We start from the raw sequence: 6,774 nt of genomic DNA on the forward strand, positions 1-6,774 counted from the left end.
CGAAGATGTTACCAGGATTGAAGGGCTTGAATTATAAGGAGAAGCTCAACAGGCTGAGACTGTTTTTCCCTGGAATGTAGGAGGCTGAGGGTGACCTTACAGAGGTTTATAAAATCATAAGGGGCGTGAATAAGGTGGGTGGTTACAGTCTTTTTCCCAGGGGAAGGGAGTCTAAAATGGAGGACATAGATTTGTGATAGGGGAAAGATTTAAAAGGGACCTAAGGGGAAATCTCAGAGCCGTGCTTGAGGTACACAGAAACTCTGCATAAGCAATGGAAGGTGTGAAACTTCTCACAGGCTACCCATCGTCCTGCTCCATAAGCCATCTCCTGCCTCATCTGTGGAATAGTCTACAGTCCCCACACTGGCCTTATTAGCTGCATCAGAACCCATAAAACCAGGGTGGAATAACGTTATCTTCAATCCTGAAGGACAATCTAATATTGGTATTGGTTTATTACTGTCACTCGTACCGAAGTACAGTGAGAAGCTTGTCTTACAAACCGATTGTACAGGTCAGCTCATTACACAGTGTAGTTTCATTGAGTCAGTACAGAGTGCATTGATGTAGTACAGATAAAAACAATAACAGTACAAAGTGTCACAGCTACAGAGAAAGTGCAGTGCAGTAAGGTGCGAGGTCACAACAAGGTAGATCATCATAGTCCATCTCATCGTATAAGGGAACCGTTCAATAGTCTTATCACAGTGGGGTAAAAGCTGCCCTTCAGTTGGGTGGTACGTGCCTTCAGGGTCCTGTATCTTCCACCTGATGGAAGAGGAGAGAAGAGAGAATGTCCCGCGAGGGTGGGGTCTTGGATTATGCTGGCTGTTTCACCAAGACAGCGAGAGGTAAAGACAGAATCCAAGGACGGGAGGCTGGAGTCCGTAATGTGTTGGGCTGTGTCCACAACTCTCTGCAGTTTCTTGCGGTCCTGGGCAGAGCAGTTGCCATACCAATCCGTGATACATCCAGATAGGATGCTTTCTATGATGCATCTGTAAAAGTTGGTGAGAGTGAGAGTAATAAGAAGAAAGTTCAATGGAGACATGAGGCTGCAGATGCTGGACTTTGGAGCAACAAACAATCTGCTGGAGGAACTCAGCGGGTCGAGCAGCATCTATGGGAGGAAAGGAATTGCTGACGTTTTGGTTGAAACCAGGACTGAGTGTGGAGGGGTGAGTTGGCCAGTATAAAGAGGGGAAGGGGAGTAGCGAGACGGAGACAGAGAGACTAGGATAAAGGAATGGCATCATTACAACTTCCACCCTGCTCTCAAATTCACTTGGACCATTTCTGATACTTCTCTCCTTTTTCTAGATCTTTCTGTCTCCATCTCAGGAGACAATCTATCCACTGGTAGTTACTCTAAACCCATCGACTCTCAAAGGTACTTAGACTACACCTCTTTCCACCCTGCCTCTTGTAAGGACGCTATTCCTTTCTCCCCATTTCTCTACCTGCACCACAACTGCTCTCAAGATAAGGCCTTCCATTTCAGGAATCTGAAATGTCCTTTTTCAGGAAGCTTCCCTTCTGCTTCCCTTCTGCTATGGTTGATGGAGCTCTCTCTCACATCTCCTCTGTTTCTCGTACTTCTGCTCTCACCGTGCCTCCCTCCAGAAAGAACAGAGATAGAGTTCCCCTAATCTTCACCTTTCACCCTATGAGCCTCCACACCCAGCGTATCATCCTTCATTTTTTCCACCAACTGCAACAAGATCCCACCACCAGCCACATTTTCTCCTCCCCAACCACCCTCTTCTGCCTTCTACAGGGACCACTCCCTCTGTGACTCCCTGGTCTGCTCATCTCTTCTAACCATCCCTCTCTGACCCCTGGCACTTTCACCTGCAGTCACAGGAGGTGTAACTCCTTTCCTTACACCTCCTCCCTCACCACTATCCAGGGACCTTAATGGCCCATTCAGGTGAGGCAAAGGTTCATGTGCACCTCCTCCAACCTCGTCTACTGCATTCGGTGCTCCCAGTTGGCCTCCTCCACATCAGCGTGACCGAGCGTAGTCTGGGTGACCGTTCTGCAGACCACCTACACTCGGTCCACAATGGCCATCCCGAGCTCCCAGTTGCATCCCATTTCAGTTCCCCTTCCCATTCCTACACTGACCTGTCCATCCTCGGCATTCCTTACTGCCCGGGTAAGGCCCAGCACGAACTGGAGGAACGACACCTCATATCCCACCTGGGTAGTCTACAACCCAGTCACATGAACATTGAGTTTACCAATTTTAGGTAACCCTCCCTCTGGTGGGTTGTTCCCCCCCCCCACCCTTCTCTCCTTCCAATCCTCCTCCAGTCCTCCCATTTTTGTCCCCGTTCCCTCAAATCTTCCCCCCCCAGCCCTTCATCACCTATCCTTGTCCTCCTTCCCCCTCAATCCTCCTCCAGTCCTCCCATTTTTGTCCCCGTTCCCTCAAATCTTCCCCCCCCCAGCCCTTCATCACCTATCCTTGTCCTCCTTCCCCCTCCCCGATTCCATACACCCACCATACATACACATTTCACCCACATGTTCCCTCAACACCCTCCCCCACTCTATTTGATTCTGGTTCCAACTGCCATTCACCTCTCCCCCAGTGGTTCCCATTCTCACCTGCTTTACCTGTCAGAGTCCAGCACCGGTAGCCCTTTGCGTTCCTGCTCATCTCCCTCCAGCAGTTGTCTCCGACCTTCACATTCCCCTCTCCCACCTTGTTCCATCTGCCTCCCTATATATAATTTTTCTCCCGCTCTCTCTCTTTGTCTGCCTCCATCCATCATTCACCTGCCACTTGTCTCCCAACTCCTCCCTTGCTCTGCTCCACTACCTGGTACAACCTGCCTGTCATCTTACACCCTGGTCAGTCCACCAATCACCTCAGACTTGTATCACCACTTCCCTTCCCCTCTTTATACTGGCCATCTTGCCTCTTCATTCTAAGTCCTAATGCAGGGCTTCAACCTGAAACATGAACAATTCCTTTCCTCCCATAGATGCTGCTCGACCTGCTGAGTTCCTCCAGCAGATTGTTCATTGCTTGCAGAAGAAGGTTCAATCTGTACAAATTGCTGAGTCATCTTGACTTCCCTTTTCAAGAAGGAGATGAAACTTGCAGGGTCAGAGTGTGTTATTTGGTATGTGCAAGATCATCCATGTTAGGTAGCAATTCTTCAAAGCGTTTGACTTTCTATGTCTGAAATTTCTTCCTAGCCTTTTTGAATTGGTGATAGGTTCCCTTGCATTACTTGCGGCATATGGTACATTGCCTTCTCTTGGACCAGATCTGTCAGTAAGACCTTTCTGTGAATCACATGTTTACAATAATGCATAGAGATCCAGAGATTAGGACATTCTGAAAGCAATGTGAGCAGCCAAATGTCAGAAAATCTGAGCAATTGGATCATGGGGAAGTGAATTTGCTTGTATTATGCTAAGCACAAATCTTGATACTTTCTTCCAAGTGAAAGGTCTACTCTTCATTTTGTGCACATGAATTCCAGTCTGAGATGAGAAAATTTCGGTTAAACACATTGCCTTTATTTCTGTGACATCTGTTTTTTATCTTTATGATGCAGAGACCATCAATTTGCAGTTACTGCCCTGTATTTGAAATCCCCAGTACAAAGATGAGTCCATTACCTGCCGTCTTTATTGCCTTCCCAGCTCGCACTACTAAAGCAATGTTTTGGCATCCATCTCTATGTCGCACTGTACTTTTGCCAGAAATGTAGCAAAATTGATAATTCCATAGTCACAGATTAACATTGTCTCTTAATTTGCTGACTGCTCATAAAAGATTCGGGACTCAATGATGTAATCTGTTGTGACTTAGCTGAGAGTCACTTTGCTAAAATATTTTAGGAGTTTGAGAAATACTAAGATTGGCTAAGTATGGTTTAAGCTTCAGGATATGATTGCACGTGAGAGTTATGCGTGACCTTTGGACCTTATGAATTGGTAGCTAGTGTGAAAATGGCCCATTATTTCAGTGTAGGACTGCTGTATTTCTTTGTGGGGCTTGTGGTGTGGGGTCCTCATTGCTGCTTCTAGCAATCTGGCGTGAACAGAGAGGGCTTCCTTTTTCCACGATTTACCATAATTTCCCTTTGCTTTCACCTACTGTGCCTGTTTCCAGCCTCCTGCTGGAGGACCTTGGAGAAAGACTCCAAGCTGATGATGGTGAGATTATGCTGGGGAGCAGAAAAAGATCACTGTGTATCTGTTGAATACTGCAGGGAGACTTTTAGATCATTGCAGAGATAGTATAAGAATCTAGTGGAAGCTAATGGCATTTTCCACTAAACTCCCAGTGGAACTGTGATTATTGATATTGTGGCGACTCACCGTTTAGTCAGGCGAACCGGCTCGGCAGTCGGGTCGCGCGGCGTCGGAGCGACGAGGCCCAAGATGGCGGCGGGCCTCATCTTTCCGAGCGACGGGGAGAACCCGCGCGCGGGAAAGTCTTGATGACGTCATTGCCGGTTTCATTGGGCGGGAACAGTCTCCCTTAAAGGGCCCGCGCAAGGCGGGAAAATAAACCAGTTCTTGTTCGGCAATCCTCCGACTAGTGTCTTGTTTTATTCCGCGGTAGCAACCGCTACATTGGTGACCCCGATGGTCCAAATGGCTTTTGGACCCGCGCAATGAACGACAGCGCAGCAGCCAACGCAGTGGCCCTCAAGCTGCCCACCTTTTGGACACTTCGGCCCAGCGTCTGGTTTGACCAGGCCAAAACACAATTCCACCTTCGGCAGATCACCTCCGACTCCACGAAGTACTACCATGTGGTTAGCTCCCTGGACCAAGAGACAGCTGCCCAGGTTGGAGACTTCATCCAGTCGCCTCCGGAGGAAGATAAGTACCCGGCTTTCAAAGACCTTTTGATTAGGACCTTCGGCCTCTCCCGTCATGAGCACGCCGCCCGCCTGCTTCATCTGGATGGCCTGGGGGACAGATCCCCATCTGCCCTAATGAATGAGATGCTGGCATTGGCTGAGGGACACAAGCCATTCCTGATGTTCGAACAGGCCTTCCTCGAACAACTCCCAGATGACATCCACTTGTTGTTAGCTGACGCTGACTTCAGCAACCCCCGTGAGGTGGCCGCCCGGGCAGATGTCCTGTGGAGGGCCAAGCGCGAGAGCGGTTCGCCCGTCAGTCAAATCATCAGGCCGCAAGCCCAACGCCCGCCTCACCCGGCCCCAGCAACCGAGCAGCCACACCCCAGGAACGCAGACGACGACACAGGTGACCAGCTGTGCTTCTACCATCAGAGGTGGGGTGCGGAGGCCCGTCGATGCTGCCCACCCTGCAAGTTTCAGGGAAACGCCAGGGCCAGCCGCCACTGATGGCTACGGCGGCTGGCCACCGACAGAGCCTCCTCTTCGTTCAGGACAAGAAATCTGGACGGCGTTTCCTCGTTGATACTGGAGCGGAGGTCAGTATTTTGCCCCCGACCAGCCACGACACTTGTGCCAGGTCACCAGGTCCTCTACTCAATGCCGCCAACGGTACAACAATATGGTCTTTCGGCACCTGTACACTTCAATTACAATTTGGTGGCAGCCGTTTTACCTGGACCTTTACCCTTGCTACCGTCGCCCGACCACTCCTAGGAGCCGATTTCCTTCGGGCCCACAACCTGTTAGTCAACCTGCGAAGGAAGCGGTTAGTCCACTCTAGCACTCTCCAGACCTATCGCCTGGGAGAAATCACCCCACCAGCCCCGCGCCTGGACTCCATTTCCCTTTCTGGCGACGATTTCGCCAAGCTCCTAGCCGAATTCCCATCAATTTTGGCACCTTCGTTTACGAATTCTAGGCCCAAACACAGGGTACGACACCACATCATTACTACAGGGCCACTCCTTCATGCCCGAGCACGACGATTACCTCCAGACAAGCTCCGCCTGGCAAAGGAAGAGTTCCGTCACATGGAGGAGCTGGGGATTGTTCGCAGGTCAGACAGCCCCTGGGCCTCCCCCCTGCACATGGTCCCCAAAGCCACCGGAGGGTGGAGGCCCTGCGGCGACTACCGCAGGCTGAATGACGCCACCACCCTGGACTGCTATCCCATCCCTCACATCCAGGACTTCGCAGCGAACTTACACGGGGCCCGCATCTTTTCCAAAGTGGACCTCGTTAGGGGATACCACCAAATCCCGGTCCATCCGGATGACGTCCCCAAAACTGCGATTATCACCCCATTCGGCCTGTTCGAATTCCTTCGGATGCCGTTCGGCCTTAAGAACGCCGCACAGACCTTCCAGCGGCTGATGGACGTGGTAGGCCGAGACCTGGACTTCGTGTTCATTTACTTGGACGACATACTGATCGCCAGCCGTAACCGCCAGGAACACCTTTCCCACCTCCGCCAGCTGTATTCCCGCCTCCGCGATTTCGGCCTCACGATCAACCCGTCCAAGTGCCAGTTCGGACTTGACTCTATCGATTTCCTCGGCCACAAAATCACCAGCGACGGGGCAACACCCCTACCCGCCAAGGTGGATGCTATCCGCCATTTTGCCCGCCCCGACACAGTCAAAGCCCTACAGGAATTCCTTGGGATGGTCAACTTTTACCATTGGTTCATCCCTGCAGCAGCCCGTATCATGCGCCCTCTGTTCTCGCTGCTGGCTGGTAAGGGCAAGGACATCACCTGGACTGACGAGGCTGCGGTTGCTTTCGTTAAGGCCAAAGACGCCCTGGCAGACGCCACGATGCTTGTACACCCTAGGACTGACGTCCCGACTGCCCTCACGGTAGACGCGTC

The sequence above is a fragment of the Pristis pectinata genome, chromosome 14 (genome assembly GCF_009764475.1).
Source record: "Pristis pectinata isolate sPriPec2 chromosome 14, sPriPec2.1.pri, whole genome shotgun sequence".
NCBI classification, from domain to species: domain Eukaryota; kingdom Metazoa; phylum Chordata; class Chondrichthyes; order Rhinopristiformes; family Pristidae; genus Pristis; species Pristis pectinata.